The 22,635-nt window shown below is 35.4% G+C and overlaps 1 protein-coding gene across 1 annotated transcript in view; it reads right to left on the bottom strand.

The window, feature by feature from the left end:
* Positions 1-22,635, bottom strand: part of NLGN1 (neuroligin 1) — a 787,895-nt gene that overhangs the window by 764,384 nt on the left and 876 nt on the right. The gene's annotated exons all lie outside the window — the stretch shown is intronic.

Raw genomic sequence — 22,635 nt, 5'->3', positions numbered from 1 at the left:
TCTTTTGCAGCAACATGGATGGAACTGGAAGGGATCATGCTTAGTGACGTAAGCCAGAAAGAAAAGGAAAAATACTGGATAGTTTCACTTATACTAGGAGTATAAGGACCAGGCGAGAAAATAATAATAATAATGATGAACAACTATATACCAGAGATGTTTTATGGGGGTGGAGTAGGGAATGGATTCAAAAATGGGGGTAGTGGGGAGAGTACACTGGACTATGGTGATGGCACACGGGTGAATCAGTGGTAGGAAGCCCACGAGGATTACAACTGAGATGGGAAAAGGCACAAAATAATGTAAAAATAAACTATCATATTACTTTATACAAATTCAGATTGATGGTTTCCAGGGTATGAGGAAAAGGGAAACTGGAAAGAAAGCAACTAGTGGGCAAGGAGTTTTACTTTGGGGTGAGGAAAATATTTTGGAATTAGATGGAGAAGTGGCTTGCAACATTGTAAATTTACTAAATGCCGCTGAATTATTTATTAAAGACATTTAAATACACACACGTATATGGTTTATATGTGTATATTTGTGCCAACATTTTGAGGACTTAATTCTGCCTCACAGTCATCCCCTAAGTGCCAGTTCCAATCCAACTTCCCTAGGAATAGTCCTGAGTCTTCAAAGATTACAGATATAAAGGCTAGAAGTCAAAGACCATTTTAAAAATGACATAATTATTAATTGCCAACTAAATATGCAACAACTTTATGTAATTAGACTGCTTCCCTAGGAACTATTAGAAAAAAGAAGGCAACCATCAGTGTGTAAATAGGAGTTAAAAACAAATTGACAATCTGTGTTTCAAGTGGCCTATTTATAGTGAAAGACCTAGTTGCAAATTGACAAACTTGTGTTCTTTGAAGAGATACTAAGTAACTATTTTAAAGATTATCTATTGCAGGGTCAAGAATATATTGTTGAAATCTTGCATAAAATATAGCTAAACCAGCACCTGATAGAAAAATTAACAATTAAATATTAAGGCTTGGGCCCTCCCTGGTGGTGCAGTGGGTTAAAGCACAGCACTAAGAAGCTAAAGCCACTTCAGCATGAGTTTGATCCCCGCCTAACTCGGGAGGAGATCATCATGGCCTGGCAAACCTCTCCTGACCTGCCACTGCTCCCCTCAGCAGTTTACTTTGTCAGTCCTCCTGGTCTGCTCCCAACTCTGTCTCTGGTGAATCCTCTCACGGCCCCTGCACTCTGGCCTATACCCTGTTTTGTATGAATAAATAAATAAATCTTAAAAAAAAAAAAGACTTGCGAAAGTATAAAAATTATACACCAAATCAGATGAGATCCTCAATTACAGACTGCATAATTTCTCTATTATACATTGTTTCAATTCAACTGCAGTTTGTAACATTTAGAACTAATTTTATTCCCAGTTTTTCCAAACATAAGATGAAATTGCATAAATTAAACTAATTTATTATAGGTGTTATACAATGTGATTACTTCAGTTAACTACACTGTTATATACACTTCAAATTTACTAAGGGAGTAGATTTTTTAATTTTACCACACACATACACATAAGGATTAAAAATGTGGTGATCTCGGCCCTCCCTGGTGGCACAGCGGGTTAAAGCACAGCACTAAGAAGCTAAAGCCACTTCCGCATGAGTTCGATTCCCGCCTACCCCGGAGGTGACCACATGGTGTGGCAGACCTCCTCTGACCCACCCGCTGCTCCCCTCAGCAGTGTGCTTCGTCGATCTGCCTGTTCTGCTCCCACTCTGTCTCTGGTGAATCCTCTCACCCTCCGCATCTCTGGCCTGTACCCCGTTCTGTATGAATAATAAATAAATTATTTAAAAAAAAAAATGTGGTGATCTCATTACATTTTATGCAGGTATCAAAACATCATATTGTATATTTCTACCTTAGACAATGTTATAATATGTCAATCATCTCTGTATTAAACTGGAAAAAGGAGGAAAGAAAGGATTGTGAGGCTTTAAGTGATGGCAGAAACAATAGGTGGAAGAAATCTCGATCTCTGAATGAATGCATGAATTAGATTCCACATTGATCCATACTGAATAGAAATAAAAAATAAACCTGTTTTAACTTACATTCTGACCTATATAGCTATTTATATAGAGATAAGGAGTATTCTAGGTGTTTCCCCTTACATTTTTTCATTAATCAAACTTAGTAGTACAATGATGGCTCTGAGTAATTATTACATGTAATACATGTTTTAAAAATAACAGCCGGCCCTCCCTGGTGGTGCAGCGGGTTAAAGCAGTACACTGAGAAGCTAAAGCCACTTCAGCATGAGTTCGAATCCCGCCTGCCCCGGAGAAGACCACATGGCGTGGCAGACCTCTCCTGACCCGCCCGCTGTTCCCTCAGCAGTGTACTTTGTAGATCTGCCTGTTCTGCTCCCCACTCTGTCTCTGGTGAAGCCTCTCACCGCCCCTAAGCCTCTGGCCTATGCCCCAGTTCTGTATGTACAAATAAATAAATCTTTAAAAAAATAAAATAAAATAAAATAACAGCAAATAGGCCCTCCCTGGTGGCACAGCGGGTTAAAGCACAGCACTGAGAAGCTAAGGCCACTTCTGCATGAGTTCGATTCCCACCTGCCCGGGAGGTGACCGCATGGCATGGCAGAACTCTCCTGACCCGCCCGCTGCTCCCCTCAGCAGTGTACTTCAGCCTGCTCTGCTCCCCACTCTGTCTCTGGTGAAGCCCCTGAGTCTCTGGCCTGTACCCCTGTTCTGTATGCACAAATAAATAAATCTTAAAAAAAAAAAAAACAGAAAAAAAACAGCAAATATTGCAATATCTGTGGTTGAAAAAAAAAATACATATATTCTCATATTAATTTCCACAATATAACTGTCATATTCTTATGGAAAGATTTGTACTAAAATCTGAACAACTTCATTAAAAGTCTAAAAAGAAAAACTTACCTTTTCACCCACTAATTCTGTTGTCAGGAAAATATATGACATTATTTTTAAAAATATCATATATGTACACAGAATTAATGAGGTTGCCCATCACAATACAAGGTAATTTTTTTAAAAAATTGAAACAACCTAAAAGATAACCATGTCTCTCTCACTCTATTTTTTACATATAATATATAACCACATATATATGACCATCTATATGTATACATGACCATGTATGTATGTATATATACTAATATTTCAATAATACTAATATGTTCAATAGGAGAAATATTATAAAGCTGCTAAAAATTATGAGTTTCAAGAATAATGATGTGGGAAAATGGTGAAAAATATATGAATGTATTATTTGCTAACTACAAAATATCTCAATTTTTTAAAAGTATGAATGCAAATAAGATAAAAAATAAACCAACATATTAATTCTCTCTAGATGATGCTCTTAGGAATACTTTTATTTTCTCCTTTGTGTATTTTTTAAATCATAAAGGAGATAATAATACATGTTATTTTGAACCCAAACTATGTTACAAGATACACAGGAAATTTCTAATTCATTTTAGGAAAGTTTCCACATAAAACTGCTTAAAATTTAAAATTGTGTTGGTGTATACATCTGTAAGTTCTATTTAATAGGAAAACTCACTTATGTGAAACAGCTCATTCCCTGATGATGTTAGATAAGTGAGGTGTTATTACAGTATTTCTAAAAGTTGTCTACCATCTGTGAGTTTATTTTCTAATTGTGATTTTTGAAAGCCAAATTTAAAGTTGCTTTCACATATATAAATTCTATCTATACTTATGGTGATTTTTTGGATAGTTTTCATGTCTCCTGATTTTGCTTTCACCAAAATCACTCAGCAATAAATTCCTTCCTCATAGTAATTTTCCCCATCTTACAGATCATTCAAGTATAGGGAAAAGTATAGTAATTAACATAGGACACAAAACAAGATATGCTCAGAGTAATGATACTAGAAAATTACATTACCTTGCATGAGTTCATTATGTATAACTTTCCCATCTTTGGATGGGAATAAGATGCTAGTTTAACTAATTCTCCATCTTTACTGTGTCACTGATATCATGTAGTGAAAATTTGCCATTGTACAAATATTTACACTTAGGTGAACTTTAATCATAGCATTGGGGATTTTAATTATTTCCTCTCTCTTCCCCCCCCCACCCCCCAGGGGACCAATTTACTAGCACACCACTGCATTTACACAATGATATGATTCTGTAAATGATGTTAATTAGCACAGGGTCTTATAGCTTCCTAAGTATCCTGCCTACATGGAATTGACACTTTGGTTTAAATTGTTCATTGTTGTATTCCAAACACCAAAAACAGTTCCTATGTGCCATAAGTGTTCAACAAATGTTTCATATGTTCACTAAACAACCTGAAGATGATGAAAGTTTTCTCTCATGTCATTTTATAACAGGGTGGTCCCCAGGAAAAGGGAAGTTCCAGGTTCCCTGCCCCACTCAGAAGGAGGGTGGAGCTGAGCAGAGAAAAAGGAGAGAAGAGAAGGAGGAAGAGAAGAGAAGAAGAAAAGGAAGCTGGATGGAGAACAAGGAGACCTGAGGAAGCCAGATGAAGCAGCAAGCATGTGATGAAGAAACCAAGCTTGTTTCCTGACCCTGGACTGGTTAAGGCAGATGTGGGTAAGATACCTATAGGGAGGTGACTATGGCAGTTTTTATATTGATTTTGATTTTGCTCTTTTCCTCCCAAATTTGTCTGGCCATTTCTGACCCTTTTCCATGGGTCCCAGCCAGAAGGTGCTTTAGTCTTGTGATGGGCTTTCAGGCCTTGCTTTGAGCCAATCCCTTTTGGGTTGACTTTTGCCCACAAGGAGATGGGTAGCTTCAGGTGTTTGATTTAGAAGTTATATTCTTTGTGTTCAGTATTGTATATTTACTATATTAAAGTCCCTTTTCATTAAAGTTTTATGTTTTGTCTTGATGTAGCGGATGGCAGAACCACTTAGAGCAGGCAGGTTTGGGGCTTCAGGGGTGTCTTTCGCTGTACTGTAACGAGCTATTTTCTCAACTTCATCTATCGGCTTTCTTCAAAATCTTTTCTTTATTTAGATCTCTTTACTAGTATTGTCTTTCCATTTATTACTTAAACTAAGCACCTTACTTTTATTCTCAGATATACTGTCACAGTATTTAACTTGCATATTCATTCAAAAGACAACAATGACTTCCTAATTAACAATTTCAATGTCACCTTCTCTGAGACATTTTATACTGTTAATGGGATAGTCTTTCCTGAACCTATTTTTGAAAGACCTTTATGCGTATGCATAATCTACCTGTATGATATACCATATTTATTTTGCCACTTTTACACTGTCTGTCACTGAATCTTTCTATCTAACATAAGATTTGTACAAGGCATAGAAGTCATCTTTTAAAGCTTGCTTATTTGTGATTTCCTTCAAATCTCTCATCTTTAATCCAAACATTCACTTTTATAAATTTCATCCTGTTCTTCTCCTAAACTCAGTTATACTTTTGACTTGACATATCCATTAGAAAGCTCAGCCTTTACATCAAATTTGAATAAAAGTAAATGTATTGTCTTTCTTATCCATGCCCTTCTGAAGATATTTCCTGTAATGCTTGGTAAGGTGTTTCTCTTCTCCCAGCTTTCTCCCTAGGTCTCATCTAACACAATCTTTCCCAGTGAAAGATTTACATAAGGTTGACACAAGCAGAGTAACTGGTCCTATGAAGCTATTTTTTCCCAAGAAGTTCTCAAGAAAAAATAAAATCCATTATTCTCTTTTTTTTTCCCCTGAGCTTTTCTACAATATTGTTTCAGTTTCAAAGCTAAATCCCCTGTGATATTGTGTATGTTTCCTAAGTTGTGACACATCACCCAGTGAGCATGGCCACAGGCCAGTTAACTGAACAATGCTTAATTATCCACTGATAACTTTGAAAATCTTAATTCCTCTTTGATGAAGTGACTAAGCATTTTATCAGGAAATGGAATTATGAAAGGTTTCCAGATAAGGTTAAGCATAAGGTGAATTAATATAGAATTAAGCTTTCAAAGCTTACCATAAGTAGTAGTTAAAGGAATTGTGCTCAATCTTTGAAACCTATTGATTTGTAAAACTAATATCCCACTGTCTACAGGAGGCAAACCAGATCTGAAGACAACTTAGAAAAAATAATAATTCTAAATATAAATAAGTCATCTGAAGATAACCTTTGCCATTAGGGCTTCCAAAAATGGGCTATCCATATCTCTTCAATAATCATTTTGTTCATTAACTCCTTGTTTATCAGATTTTAAACAATAATACAATAGGTGGTTTTGTAACAGGGTGGGCCCCAGGAAAAGGGGAAGTTCCAGGTTCCCTGCCCCATCCAGAAGGAGGGTGGAGCTGAGCAGAGAAAAGAAGAGAAGAGAAGGAATCCAACAAGGAAGGAAGTAGGATGGAGAGCCAGGAGACCTGAGGAAGCCACCTGGAGCAAAAGGAGACACAAAGAAACCCTATTTATTGGCCCTGCACTGCTTGAAAGAGATGTGAGTGAGAGACCCGTGGGGAGGTTGACTATGGCAGTGTTTATATTTATTTTGATTTTGCTCTTTTCTTCCCAGATATGTCTGGCCTTTTTTACCCTTTTCTATGGGTGTCAGCCAGAAGGTGCTCTAGTCTTGTGGCGGGCTTTCAGGCCTTGCTTTGTACCAATCCCTTTTTGGGTTGACTTTTGCCCACAAGGAGATGGGTAACTTCAGGTGTCTGATTTAGAAATTATAATCTTTGTCTTCCATATTGTATACTCACTGTATTAAAGTTCCTTTTCATTAAAGTCACGTTTTGTCTTAATGCGGCGGATGGCAGAATCTATTTAGAGCAAGCAGGCTTGGGGGTTCAATGGTGCCCCTCTCTGCCTGCCCTGTAACAGTTTTAGGAATAATATGCATTAATGAATGATAATAATAAACAGTAAAAATATCAAAACTATAGAACACGTAGCAATCCCATTCTATTACTTCAATGCTGTAAAAACTAAGGGAATATCTTAATTTGTCTTATCCCTGTTTTCACATTAGTAAATTAAAATAAGAAAACTAATTTAGTTTTCTCCACTGTGGAAATAAAAGATAATTGAAAAATATTACATGCCTCTTTATAGAAGATCTCAGTAAATGATATTTGTTACTATTAACAGTGAAATGCCTGTTTATCTTAATGATTGAAACAACCATTTTCAAGCTTTTTGGTTCCTAGACTAGTCTTTCAGACTCTTTAAATTAGACATTTTTTTTCTGTATTTTAGGGTATATCTAGAGATGTTCACAATAACAAATTAAATTTTGAAATTAAAATATTTATTACTTCATACTTAAATTTGGTACTTTCAAAAACAAAACTATCCAATGAAGAAAATAACATTGGTTAGTTGGTATTTTTGCAAGTTTTTTAATGCTGGACTTAGTAGAAGATAGTTGTATTACAATATCTGCTTTTATGATCAGTCTATTTTAAAATGATATTTTGCTTAAAATCTTAGAGGAAAATCCAGCTACTAACATATATACAGTTGAAGAAAAATCAGCAATTCTGAGGAATTCTCAAGGAATACTGAAAACTAATTGCCTAAAGTTAGCTAAGATAAATTCTCAAAGGAAGAGAGTCATGTCAATTCAATGATGACTATGACTATGGTATTAATAATAAAGATAAATAATAAATATAGGGCAGAGAAACTAGAAAACATTCTAAGCTATGGTAACATCTTTTATTAAGGATGTAATGTGTAACTGAATGTATCCAATGTAAAATTTAATGTGAGCAGGTGAACAGGACTAACTGAGCTATAAAGAAGAGAAATCATGAGGATAGAAAGTAGCAATAATCTAAAGGGTTCAGATTACAAAGACAGTTAAAAGGGCAATAACTAAAAATGTTATTTGTACCCTCCTTATTTTCAATGGAAATACAAATACCTATTGAATATACAATATTCAATATTGTGCACTATTCAAAACACGACCAGTGAACTACTGCAATTCACCAAACTATTCACTATTAATTTGCAATGAGACAAATACAGAAATGAAAGTTGGCGTTGAGAAAGTCGTATGGCAATCTGACAAATAACATCATCTGCTTAATCTGATCATGACAATTTATTGTAACTTCTCATTTAAAATTTTTAAGTAATTTGTTCCTTCCAAAAGGAAGACTATCAGACACTATCGAAAGTCTTAGAAGTGCAATTTCACATGCTTTAACTGACTTATTCATCAAAGCTATGATATGAAGTAAATTCTATCATTACATCCACTTTGCAGATGAAAATTTGAGGCAGGAGGCAAATCCAAACTATTAAGTGACAAGAAACAACCAATATCAAACAATGGTTAAAGAGAGAGAAGAGAGTAACAACAAGGAAAGAAGATTTTTCATAGCATCCAACAGTATATTTTCAGGGATTAAAGAAAACCACTTTGGTAAAGAATCATCCTGGCTTATTTTGTGGGTACTGGGCCCATGTTTCAAAAAATAATTGTGGGTGTAAGCACAGTACTTAGTGAATAATATCAAAAACAACTTGAAAATTAAAAGAGCGGTATTAATGTTGACTTGTGAGTTACATTTATTATATTCCTTATATATGTATTATGCTATTACAGGCATGACATGTCACTATGCTGAAAGGGGGACAAGAGGATGCAGTGATATTCTAACTGAGGTAATAATCTTAGTATTTTTCCATTTCCACCTCTTTAACAAATTCATGATAACAGAAACTTTCCTAATTGAGAATTAAATGATATGGTCGACATAAAACTCAACACAATGTATGACTAATGCAGGGCTCAAAAAATGAAAATAGAAATAAATGAGGGGGCAGAAGGACCAGTGTACTCAGAAGCCTATATTTTCCCAAGAGACTTGGATAACCATATGGTTAGCTAGAATGTAAAACCCCCAAGTGCTCACTAAAAGCATTAACTGAATTTGGTACTTTACCACCCTTTTAATTCAGAATCAAGGATTTCAGTCATGCATAGACAGTTCAGTCTGTTTGATTGATTTCCTTACATCGAAGCTCATATAGGTGTTAATTGCTTGGAGTTGACTGGTAGATGTGTCTGACCTGCTAGTAATGGACCTCCCTGACACTCAATAATTTCTAGAGTAAACTCCTGTCTCTTCATACTCTGGTCTTTCTCACTGATTCATCTTTGAGTGGGATGCTGTATAAATGTATAGGGACAGAAATGGCCTAAAAGTCCTTGCTCAATGTAATTCTGTAAAGATTGTCACAAAATGGACAGCATCATGATTTAGTAATAGAGAAGAGACCCCTATAGATGGTGTTTTATGCGATGGGACCACCAAAGTGAACCAGTACCTATGACTATACCTCTCAGACAGCTCAGCCTTAAAAACCTCTTCTTATTGTAATTTTTTTGTTGTTACTGTACTATTTTTATTGAGTTAACAATGTTTACAACATTTTATATGATTTGGGAAAATAGATTCACACCTCTTCATATATATGTGATGAAAAACCTTTTATCACCATTTAGAAACCCCCCCAAAAACCTGATAAAACACAAATAAAAATTCCTTAAACCTTTGTAGATCCAACTTTTGTCTAAGTCAAAGAATTAGAATTTTAAATATATATCACATCTAACTTTCAGCAAATGACACAAAAGCAAAAAAATCTAAACAATCAACTGCTGGCTATTGATTGGTATTTCTACCCCCTACTGGTTTCCAGGAAAGATCAATAAATGTTCCTTTAGTTCTTGATTTCTGAAGTAAAATTAGGATCACAGAATCTAGTATCTTAACAGTTTAATCTTATCTGTTTGAAATATTAAGGAGTGAGGGATGACAGTGTTTAAAAGAAAGAATAGTGAATAGTTTCCTTTTACTAGTCTATTTTTGTAATCATTTTATACATGTCTGCTCTTCTCAATAAAAACTAAGCCCCACAATTCTTACAATTTTCTGAAGACCATATTAGTTTTTTTTTTTTTTTTATGAAAACAATTGGTTCATTTAATTTATTACGGTTTTTCTCTCTTACCCGTCTCTCGGCTATCCTAGTCATATTTGACAAATAACTAAAAATACCCACTATACACTGCTAAACATCCAAAACAAATTCACAGCACATCAAAATTCTTACACAATTTATAAAAATATATATCCAATCCTGAAATTTGCAATCAATTCTTATTACCATAGTGCCTAGCCTTTATTAACAGGTCTCTAAGTATGCTTCAATTAATGTTAATTAATAAACATTCATTCAAAATTACTGTTTATGTTACATATCTAAGAATTTTTCCAGCAAAATATAATTCTGTATGCCAACTTTTATACATATATTCAAGAAAAATAATTGCTTCTCATGTAATATTTTTATTTTCAGTAAGTTTAAATCCCCAGTAATAGTTTTAGAAAGAGGTCCCTGATTATCATTTCCTTTTAAATAAAGTAAAAATATGTATGTGACACTCTTAGGAAAAGTGCTATTATAATGTTTAACTCCAAATAATTTAGGAATTGCCTCTCACTCAAACCTATTATGAGGGCTCTCTTGAAATGGAGCTCTGTATCATGTATCATTATAGCATAAAATTAACATAAATATAGTAATGGAAGAAGTTTAATTTTTTTCTTTAACTGCAATCAGACATTAATTTCCTTCAGATTATTGCAGACAGTATTAAAAAATATGAACACAGAAATGTCCAATGTAATTTCCATGATCTTATTATGTACAAAAATTAGGCAGTAACTCATTAATCTGGAAGCCACCTATTTGTCAATCTCCACTTAACCATAATGAACCCAAGAACTAGAAAACTAGCATGTAAGATTTCTGATTAGCCAAATAAATTGGTGCATTTAGTTACAAGAGACTTGTCTGACATTCTTTCCAAAGATCTTTGTTATTCACATAAATGCACACATATTCAGATGCACACATGTGCACACACCTGAGCAAAATTAAGGATCTATTTAATATCCTACAAAGTGGAAACAAGAAATCTGAATTGTGAGTATGACTAATAGAAAATACAAATTAGAACTTGTTCATTTACTCATTCAACAAATATATTTTAACTAACTGAATGAAGCAATGAGTAAAATGGTGAATAAAACACACAGTGATTTAAGAACATACAGTTTAGTACAGTGAAAGAGATAGACAGTTACTGGAATCTGACAAATATACAAACTGATAACTGCAAAAATCAAATAGTACCAGAAACTATAAGACTGAAATGTGGAATAATTTGGGAAAGATAAGGTGGAGGGATTTAGGTAATACTTCCCTAAAGAAGTGACTTTTGACCACTAGAAAACAGGTGTATATCACATAAGTGAAAAAATCCCAAGGAGACAAACAGAACAGCACACAGGAAGACAAAGGAGAACAAAGTTCAAATATTGGAAATCAGGTTTGTGTGGCTGGAGGGCAAAAACCATGGTGTAGAATAGTTACAGAAATGGCAGGAAATCTAACCGTTAAATATACATAGGCTGGCAGCTAGGATGGAGATTTTACTCAATCATAACAACAATGGAAGTCATTAAAAAGTAGACAATTGGAGAAAGAGTGCACATAAGTATGTTACCCCTGAATTAAGGAAATTAGATTTTTCTAAATTGGAGGTAAGTAAAGTTAAATAGGAACTAACAATGAAGCTGTTATCACCAACCAATATGGGAATTCCTCAAGGGGAGGAATCTGATGGAAACAAGACCAGAGAAGTGTTGACAAGACCAGAGAAGTGTTGAATGGCCTCAGCAGTAGGAACTGTCCTCTTTTTTCTGACTCACAAAACCTGTCTCTCACTGCTGGAGAATGATTCCTTTGTTTGAGTGATCTCTGCTAATGGCAGTTTGAAAGGTTTAGTTCCTCAATGAAATATGAAATAATGAGAGGTCAAAGAAAATAACATGCCCTATATGAGGATTTAATCCTAAGAACTGCTGTAGTTGTTTTGAGACCATGAAAGGAATTCCAAAAGGTTTACAGGGCATCAACATTCCCGAATCACTAAATTTGACAATTTTGAAATTCCTGTATACAGTTTCCTATTTACACAGTAAAAATTAATTCTCATTTTAAGGTGACTTTTAATTGGGATTCAAAAATTTGCTATCTAAAGAACTGCCACATAATTATATGTGTTAGGGAAAGACTGGGTGATAAAGAAATGTAAAAGAGGCCCTCCCTAGTGGTGCAGTGGGTTAAAGCACAGCACTAAGCAGCTAAAGCCACTTCTGCCCTGGAGGTAATCACATGGCACAGCAGACCTCTCCTGACTTGCCTGCTCCTCCCCTCAGCAGTGTCTTTCTCTGTCAGCCTGTTCTGCTCCCCACTCTGTCTCTGGTGAATCCTCTCACTGCCCCTGCACCTCTGGCCTGTACCCCAGTTCTGTATGCACAAATAAATAAATCAAAAAAAAAAAATGTAAGCTCCCACTCTGTCTCTGGTGAATCTTCTCACTACCCCTGCATCTCTGGCCTGTACCCCAGTTCTGTATGCACAAATAAATAAATCTTTAAAAAAAAATGTAAAAGATTTTATAATGCTCTTGAAAGTGATAGACTGGCAGCCCTGGGAAGAGAGAGTTAAGCAGTGGGCAGGTGTACACTTAGCTAAGAAGAGATACATATGAGAAGCTGAGGTGTCCAGCAGATAGGAGCTTCAGTGAAGTGAAGCACACACAGAAAGGCACCCTCCAACTCGTCCAAACTTGTGCTGCTCCAAAGAAGCACACTAGTACCTCTCACAGACTGCAGAAACACACTCACTAGTACCCAAGAGAGGAAACTATCAGCAGTATGAGGAACACAAGCCACTCCAACACCACTTATACCAATTACTGGGCCTCAGCAGGACCCTCTCACAAACCTTAACTCAATAGCTATAGATCAGTTAGTTCTCTCTCCCACATGCAAGGTAATGAAATGTCAAGTCACAGGACATAAGATCACCCCCATTTTCTTATTTATCATAAACTCCTAGCTTCTCTTTGTCCTCACTGTCAGTTTCTTTTCATTTTCCTATGCTGCCTATTGCACTGCATCTCACAACATTGAGGGAGACAGACGCAGGGCTCGATTCTCTAATAGAGGTTTAACGATAGTCTTCATAGCTTTAAATATCATCAAAAAGTTGATGACACCTATATTTCAGACCTTATTGTAACCCTGGGATATCTCATTAATGTCTGCTCAAATGATTCATAGCTTCCTCAGAACTCTTGATCTGTAATTAAAACATTTCACCCTTCAAACACTCCCTTCTACATTCACATACATGAAAAGTACCTATTTTTCTTCTATTTCCATTCTTTCACTAATGTAAATGTTAATGTCATCTACCTACTTACTTAAACCAAAGGCAGTAATCATCCTTGATTCCTCCTTTTCACCAACCCCAAGCCCCCCAGATTCAATTAATTAGAAAACCCACTGCCTTTATTTCCTACTTCAGTTCACCTCTTTCCAAATTCCACACTCCAGGTCACCGTGATTTCTCACTGAGACTATTGAGAAAACTCTTCTGCTTCTATACTTGACTGTCCATAATTCAATCTCTAGATGGCAGCTAAGGTTTATTTTTATAAATATATATCAAATTAAACCAAGTCTTCATTCAAAAACTCAAGGATCTTCCCAATGCATGTGAAGAAAATGCAAGTTCTTTAGCATTCTCTACAGAAACCAAGATGATCTGACCATGCTTCTCTCCAGTGCATCTCTCCCTCAATTTCCTTTATTTCATTCCAGTCACACTCATGCCTTTGTAAGCATCTCTCTCATTAACCTCTGTGAGTAGCAGCCCTGCAAGATCAGCTTACCCACATGTAACCACTTCTGCTTCAAAGTATTGACACTTGCTGCTCTCTTTTTTTGTGCAATTTCCCCATTATCTTTGACAGGCCAGGCCTCTCAACTCAAAAATCATTTGATCATTTATTAATAATGACAATGATTTTGTTGATGATGATGATCAGTAGGTTGGCTGCCTACTGTCTTCCCTAATTTTTTCACCTCTCTTCATTTCCTTGTTTTTGCCTTGGAAGAATACCCATACCGGCTGCCCTCTTTAGAACTCCCTCATCCCTGAATTCTAGTTAGGAACCCTGATAGTAAGGACTGTTGGAAGACTGAAAGCTGGAAAGAGATAAATTAAGATGTAATCTGAATCCCAATGTTCTCCCCCAGACTCCTTTCTGGCAACCTAGATCCCTGTTTCATATTACTTGCTTCATTCTCCTCATAGTACCTGCCACTCTTCAAGTAGTACTCAAATTTCTCTACAGCCACATTTTGTGCTGGGGCTGGTTGATCTATCATAGCTACCATTCCTTTCTGCTGGCTCTAGTAAATAAATAACACCGCTCCTCTTTGTGCCTTCAGGTATTAAGGTAGTAATAGCTTCTCACTGTTGCTATTACCTGGGTTATTTGTCAACCTGCTACTGGTTTCCTAGCTAATCCCACACCTCTGTGCATGACCATTTCATTAAACTTTCTTCAATGAATGTCTTTTGAATCTGTTCATTGATCTTTGACAGATATGGTAGCTATGATCATTGACTTTTCTTTGTAATTTTAGCACCAATCTAAACACATTATATATATTTAATGTTCACATTAACCCTACTATAAAGGCCTTGTCAAGGCTCCAGCTTTAACAATGAGGAAACTCAGAAACAGAGTTTAAGGAACTTGTTCAAGGTTATCAAGTCAATAAGAGGTGGTATCTAAATCTCAGTCTGTGTTCTTAATCACCAAACTGAATTAATTCCTAAGAGGCATCTTTCCGTGCCACTCTGGTAAATGCTGCCTTCTCCTACTCATGTCCCTATTTCATATTACCTGCTTCATTCTCCTCATAGAACCTACCATTTTATCATTTGTATCTAATTTATAAGAGTTTATTGCCTGTCCTACTATAAAATGATAATTATGTGAGACCAGGAAACTGGTTTGTTTATATACAATTCTTAAGATAAAATTCACATATTGAAGTATAAAGCAAAACATGACTTTCATTTTAATGCCACAATAAGAAATATTTGAATGTGAAACTTGACAAAAAAAGTTGATAGAATTTACATTTGACCTGATATCTTTTACTTTCTCCAAAAAGTTGAAAAAGAGGGTGATCTTTTGTAAGCAAGGGGGAGATAAGTAGATCAATGCTTGGGAAAGGTAGAAAAGATTTAAAATCCTAACTACAAAAGAGTAGAAGGCCAGAAAAGGAAAGTAGAATTGCTAGATGGTGCTCAGTACTCCAACGAGATTGAGTGTAAATTTAAAGTGTTCCTAAACTTTACTAGTTTCCAGTTTCTTTCACCAGTGTTCCACTGCCCTAATGCAGTCACAGAAAAAAAACACACCTAAGTTGGGTCAACCAAGAATGGGGAAGAAGACTACTGATTTATAAAAAGCACATGGTTCCATTAGTTTAGCACCTAAAGCCACCAGTGTGGAGGAAAGCTGTGGACATAGCTCGGCAGGCTCTGAAAGTGCATGTGTTTAATTTTAAAGGTAACCACTGAACTCAATGGGGAGTATAACAATGTCAGAAATGGAGTCAGTTCAATCATTTACTGGCTGTGTGATCAGGAGCAAGTTATGCCATCTCTCCAAATATCAGATTTTGCTTCTGAAATCTGAAACATGTATGTCTTCCATGCAAATTTATTTTGTGTCTGGGAATTAAAATGTAATCAACCTGGAAATGTCATACATGTGGAACAAATCACTCTACTATAATATCAGACAAAAGAAAAGACACTGACAGGAAACTATAATGGATCTCTATGTATTTCCTTACATTTGCATTTTTGAAGCAGATCAAAATAACTAAGGACATGTTTTTATGAGATTAAAAAAATATTAAATAATATATGAAAAATGAGTAAATTATCTTAGTATGATCCTATAGACCATAGTCTCAAATAACTAGCATTTAAAGCCAGGGAGTATTAAAAAAATCAACTAATATAATTTTAACCTTTCTAAGCATTTTGCATTTTCTTAAAAAAAATCAAATTGAACAAAGTAAAATATATTGTGGAATCCCCAGTCCTCTTTGTTATTAGGGTTATTGTCTCAGTGCCCAGGGTTCCTGCTGGTCAAGTTAAAAATATAAAATCATGCCCTCCCTGGTGGCCCAGCAGGTTAAACCACAGCACTAGTAAACTAAAGCCACTTCAGCATGAGTTCAGTTCCCACCCCTGAGGTGATCCACACAGAACAGCAGACCTCTACTAACCCACCCTCTGCTCCCCTCAGCAGTCAGATTGTTCTGCTCACCATTCTGTCTTTGGTGAACCCTCTCACTGCCCCAAACCACTGGCCTGTACCCCAGTTCTATATGCATAAATAAATAATCTTTAAAATACATTGTGTGTGTGTGTGTGTGTGTGTGTGTATAAAATCAGGCAGGGGGCCTCTCACCAAGGCAAACATCCTGGTATGGGGAGCATACTGGGAAACCAGTATCTGCTGAAAACAGCAGTCTCTCTCTCTCTCTCTTTCTTTCTCTCTCTCTCTCTCTCTCTCTCTCTCTCTCTCTCTCTCTCTCACACACACACACACACACACACACACACAGAGACACACTTGGACCTTGAGTTCTTTTTCTTTCCTCCAGCACCACTCAGAATGCTGCCACCCAGCAAGGTGACAATACATTTTTTTTTATTTTATTTTACCTATACCAAGGGATAGGAATGAGGGGTAAACCTTTATTTTTTTACCCAAATCGACATATTTGTTATTAAACTAACAACTTTAGCATCTAGATCATAAATCAACTATGTAAAAGTTACCTTGTCAGGAGTAAAAGAAAGTGGCAGAAGCAAAGGTGGAATAAATGTATACCAGATCTGCATTAAATTAAATTACATCATTGACTCATTTAATGCAAGCAGAAGCCTAAGTTTTATTTTCCATTTTATGAATATTAGAGTCTATCCATTCTAATGAGCTGTATTACTTGCTCTTCTTCTGCTATATAGACAGGTAGCCACAAAAATCTATCAATCTTTATACCTAAGTGTAAAATGTATTATCAAATATGGAACAGATTTTATAATAATCTATAAAAAGAGACATGGGACATTCTGGGAAAAAAAAACTCAGTGAGAATCTTATAAACAAGACTGCAATTTTAAATGTTTACAATATTAGTATTGTACACCAATATTTTTGCCAGCATTTATTAAGAGATACCAACTCTGTTCACAATACTTTCAAGCTATTTTTTTACAGATTTTTCAAATTAAAATCATAGATATCACCAAAATAAAGTGAAACAAAAAAAATCATGAAAAAAGAGTCAACACAATCAGAAATAGCTAATTACTCAGGAAAGTATGTTCACTGGTCAGTTAAGTGAGTAGCTACTTACAGAGTAGCATGGTACACTGAATAAATATGAGCTATTATAAATTACTTATTTTAAAATTGAGTTATCTTGAAAAAGATGATTGTTTCTAGTTCTTTCTAGTATTAGTAGACACTGAATGATGGTTTAACTTACACAAAATAGTCTTGCTATTGAGAAAATACAATGAAATTGTCATCTAAAACAAAAATTCCAGATAAACAGTAATGTTTATACTTTATCCTCCTAAAGTAGTAGAAATTTATAAATTGCCAGAAATGTAAATTTTGCTGAAAGTTGGGAATTAAAAATCCAAACTTCAACTCTAACAGTAAATTTAAAGATCTGCTCTGAGTAACCAAATATATAGTGGGTCTACATGTAATTTATAGACCTGAAACCAAATCTTATCAATACTGCAAATACAAATATATCTTCTTTAAGGTGAGATGTGAAACTCCCAAAGTTGTACAGATATGCAAACAACTGAAGAATTAAGAAAAAAAATAAAAACTAATATACCCTATTGGCTCATTTCTCCTTTCTCAACATATGCTTTCAAATTTAGGACACAACTTTTAGAAAAATCTCAAGGCAACAAAAATTATAGTTGTTCAGGTGTGTAAAGCAGTAGTGAAAATAAAGTACATTTTTTTTAAATCACAAACCTTCACCCTTTCTTTTAAATATGATGTCAAAGAAAAAATAAAAATTTGGCATTCAATTTTGAATCTTGAGTTTCCACTTTAAAACATATAGTCAATTGTCTACCCTGGAAAGATTAGTGGCAAATTATAAATGACCTTTTACACCAAATGAATCTGTCATATCCCCTAAAATGGTTATATAGAGTTAAGTCAACTCATACTTCATGAATAACAAAAGTTGATATATTAATTAATGATATACATGTAATATAACATATATAATATGTGTGATCTTAGTAGTGTGACTAAATCATGCTATAATGTATCAGGCAGAAGTATAAATTTTAAAGATTTATAATTGCTATTTGCAGTCAAATTACTAGTATCCTTAAATTCTATAACCATATAAGATACTGGTTTCACAGTGCATACTATAATACTTACCAAGAAATTCTGCAGATCTTTGATTAATGGAATACATCATGTACCTTTTACAAATTAATACACTTTTTCAGCTTAATATGATATTGATAAAAACCCATTTGTAGTTATTTGGAGACTAAATGCTAAGACTCAACTTTTTAAGTATCAAAAAATCAAAAGTATGGAGCCTCACTTATGGCCCAGGGGTTAAGTCTTAGCACTGCCACAACTATGGTTTGAATTCGATACTAGGATAGCTCCTGCCAGGGAGCTAAGCCAAATGGCACAGCAGACCTCTCCTGTCTTGCCCGTTGCTCCCCTCAGCCATGGATTTCAGTAGATCTGCCTGCTCTACTCCCCACTAGGTCTCCGGTGACTCCTCTCACCCCCTGCACCTCTGGCATAGACCCCAATCATTGTATACATAAACATATAAAATAAACCTTTACAATAAATAAATAAAATAGAATAAAGTGCAAAATGACAAAGTACTCAACATATATCATGCATAGAGGATACCAGATAGCAAAATTAAACTCCCAAAAGTTTTTGGCATTTTTCCAACCTACAAGGACATTTGCATTTCCTCAGCAATGAATTGTCAATTGCTGTTTACATATCTTTTACATAATTTGAATACTAGTGCCATAATTAAATTAAAATGGTTAGCATGCACCTTGACTTTGTATAATAAAAATTTCTTGAGGTTTATTTCAAAATGCTATAATTAGATTAATGCAGAAGTCATCCAGGCATTTACATAATGCATGGCCTGGTGGTTTCAAAGATATAACATACAATTAATACATATTATTTTATGGGTACAGGATAAATGCTTTTAACAATATGAAATAAACCTCACTTCTCCAATGTGGAATGTGGAACCAGCATACTAGGTTCCCTTGTGTTTTCCATCCTATGACACATATTTCATGGGAAGAGAAGCATAAAATATTTACTCACCCTCAAGGTAATTGTTCCATATAGTTTTCTACATATTTCTTACTTAATCCCTTAGATTAGATTACATAATTTTATGGCCATTTCTTAAATTAATCTCAAAAAGTCAACAGTGAGTCTCAGCAGGTTTGGAAACTCATTTTCTAGGCTTTAGAACATCCCTCCTAAGCAGGTATTTATAGTAAACTAAAGAATATGATGTGCATTATGAGACAGAAATTCTTCCCTTGCTTAAATAATCTTTGTTGCCTAAGTTTAAACAGACTTCAACAAGTTCCTTTATTTCCAGGACTTTTCAGAGTCTACAATATGCTAATAAGTGTTGTTAATAATAATGCAATGGGATGGTGACAATATTTCACAAACATCTGGAGCAAGGAAATCTTAGAAAATTGAATATTCTCAGGGAAAACCAATCTGTTTTTCCATTGAATGTAATTCGGGAATTGCTGGAAAAAAATTCAAGCTGCATTCAATTTTGAATTTCAGAAAAGAGAATTCTAAAAGTGTCCACGTAGAAACTGTATTTTTATACCTTTCTTACTAACATATATTATTATTTCCTCTTTTACATTCAAGGAAGAAAACAGACTAGTCAAAGCCCACTAACCTCCTGAAGGTAAGTGTATCTTTATATTTTTCTTTAATTGACATTTGAATTCCTTTAAGCGTTTTTCAGAAGTTGAATTACTTCCACTGAAAATTCCCTAAATGATTCTTAAAAATTGCAACCCAGTGTCAGAGTCAAGGTGGCGACAGGAAAATCCTGACCTACCTCCTCTCATTGACAAACCAAATCTATATCTATACAAGGAACGATTTCCTTTGAGGGGAGGGAGGGGTGGAAATAAATGTCCAGCTTAAGGACTGATATGTTTTGGAGAAAAAGAAAAAACACATCAGTTTTTTTTAAAGGAATTGAGAGCTTGGAGTCATCCAATCCAAGGCCAAGCTCAAAGGTGACCCATAAACAAAAGCTAGATTTTCTACAAAAAGGGCTTATTAATTTATGTTAAAGTGACAGCCTGAGGGGGAGGCATCTAATATAATACACAACTAGGAGCCTACTAGAATATTCAGAGACAGGAGGACATCATCTTTATAGCTCCTGTCAAGTGTTAGAATAACAGTAATTTCTGGAGGGGAGCTTTACCTGTTCCTATGTGCCCTTTTTTATGTCTGGTTCTTTGGTTTTTGCAGCTGCCACTAGAGAAGTTCCTTGTTCACCTGGCTATTGTGGCCAGAGAAACGTAAGCTTCTTGACCCCAATTTATAACAGTTCTTGGCTGGTTATAACTCCCAAGACACTGCACAGACAACCAGTCTTTCTAAGTAATGGGCTCCCTCCTGGAGCAATGGCCTGATGGGGCAGGTTTCAAGTTTACCATGCATCTAGGAGTCTACTGTGACACTCTTACAAAATGGAAGCCAGTAAATGTCACCTTACTCTCCCTTTGCCTTGCCTCAGCTCATGGTTTTCTTTCAGAAAGGAACTTACTTGTACCCACATCTACAGTCCTGAATTTTGAGACCACCATCAGGTCACACTTCTAGATTGCACTAATCTAGTGACAGTGGGAAGTGCACTTGACGTACCATAGGATTGTATAGCTTTGCATAGTTTAAAAGCTGCTGAAGATCTGGCTTCCAATCAGCCTGAACTAGGTGCTAACTGAGATCTCCCCCTTTGGCACACTGACAGTTCTTGGCATACACTCAGCTACTGGAAGCCACTAAAAATAAAACAGCTGAGGAGTTGGTTGCAGTAACTGAGAAAGCAGGAGCTGAGCAGCAGTAGAAAGCAAGTCAAGCTATTTCAAATATAAGTTACTTTCTAGACAGATCATGTTTTAAGATTCTTCCTTTAATTTTTCACCTTGTTTCTATGACCACGGAATGAAAATTAGACAATTCAATGTGTTATGTCATGTGTCTTATTGCTGATACATGCTATGTCAACCATGGAGAAACCAGAACTCAACGCTAGATGTTTTAGTAAAAGATGACTTAGAGAGAGATGCACAGGATAAAGGGAATGGTCAGAAAAAATCAACCGAAGGTAGTTACTTCCTGGCTTAGGACAAAAGGAAAAAACTATTACTCAAGTAGGTTAGAACTGGAGGTAAGAATGAGAGGCGACCCTCTCAGAGTTGCAGACATGGAAGTCTGTAATCACTGTTAGAAATCATGATCCAAAGAAAAAGGAATGCTAAAAAAAGTAAACAATTCAAACTCCCACAGTGGGAAATGAGCTGTCAAAGCAGGCCATGCTATCACAGCTCAGAGGTCAAAGACAGGCTCCGAGGGCACAAAACAAAACATAGAAGGGGGGCACAGTACATGTATCTCTGCAGGGAAGAGTCACAAACAGGTAATAACCAGCAGAAAAATCACAGCACTACTGGGTAAAACCATGCCTAGAAATCTACTCTCCTGACCAAACATACAGAATCATCCCCATTTGTTTTCCTAGAGCACGAGGGTCTCAAATTAAGAGAGGTGGGTCATGTACGCTAGAAAACTCAGAGTTGTTAAAATATATTCCAGATCTCTATGGGTGGCATGCGAAATTGCCAAAAAATGGAGCCACCAACTAGAGCAATCAAAAAAGGTATAATGAATAGAAGTCTTTATGTGTGTCTAAATGGTCTGAAATAATTAGAATATTGGAAAATATATTCCAGATGTTCTATATTGATATATTAAAATAATGACAATAAAAATTGTTTTGCTTTAATATTGGTCCTTTGAGCCTAATTTGTAGCAGTTATCATTTCTGTCTTATTCACACAGTACTTGATAAATTAATGGAAAAAATGGAATTTTGGACATGCTCAAAAGAAAGAACAATACTACCAGTAATGGAAATCATGGGTAATTTGATTTTATCTGTGTTACAGGTTGGTTACTCAACTTCTGGGTATAGACACAAAGAACAGAGAAACAGTTTGATATAGTGTTTCAATCAGACACAAAAGTCTTTATTTCCACCTCACATCTCTTTACCTCACTAAAAATATTGCCCTTCTTTCATAACTTAATGTGTGGCATAGTTTATTCTATATTTTCTGTAAATATTATTTTAATGAATGGATGCCAAAAATATTAAAAAATAATATTTCAGTGAACATAGTAGATTTAAATATATGGATATATTACTAAGAGGCTCCAACTTCCTAACTGAGATGCCGTGTCCTTAAAAATGAAAATCAGGCCCTCCCTGGTGTCACAGCA

Source organism: Condylura cristata, unplaced genomic scaffold (genome assembly GCF_000260355.1).
Source record: "Condylura cristata isolate star-nosed mole 26May11 unplaced genomic scaffold, ConCri1.0 scaffold00003, whole genome shotgun sequence".
NCBI lineage: Eukaryota > Metazoa > Chordata > Mammalia > Eulipotyphla > Talpidae > Condylura > Condylura cristata.
This window is presented reverse-complemented; position numbering and strand designations above follow the sequence as displayed.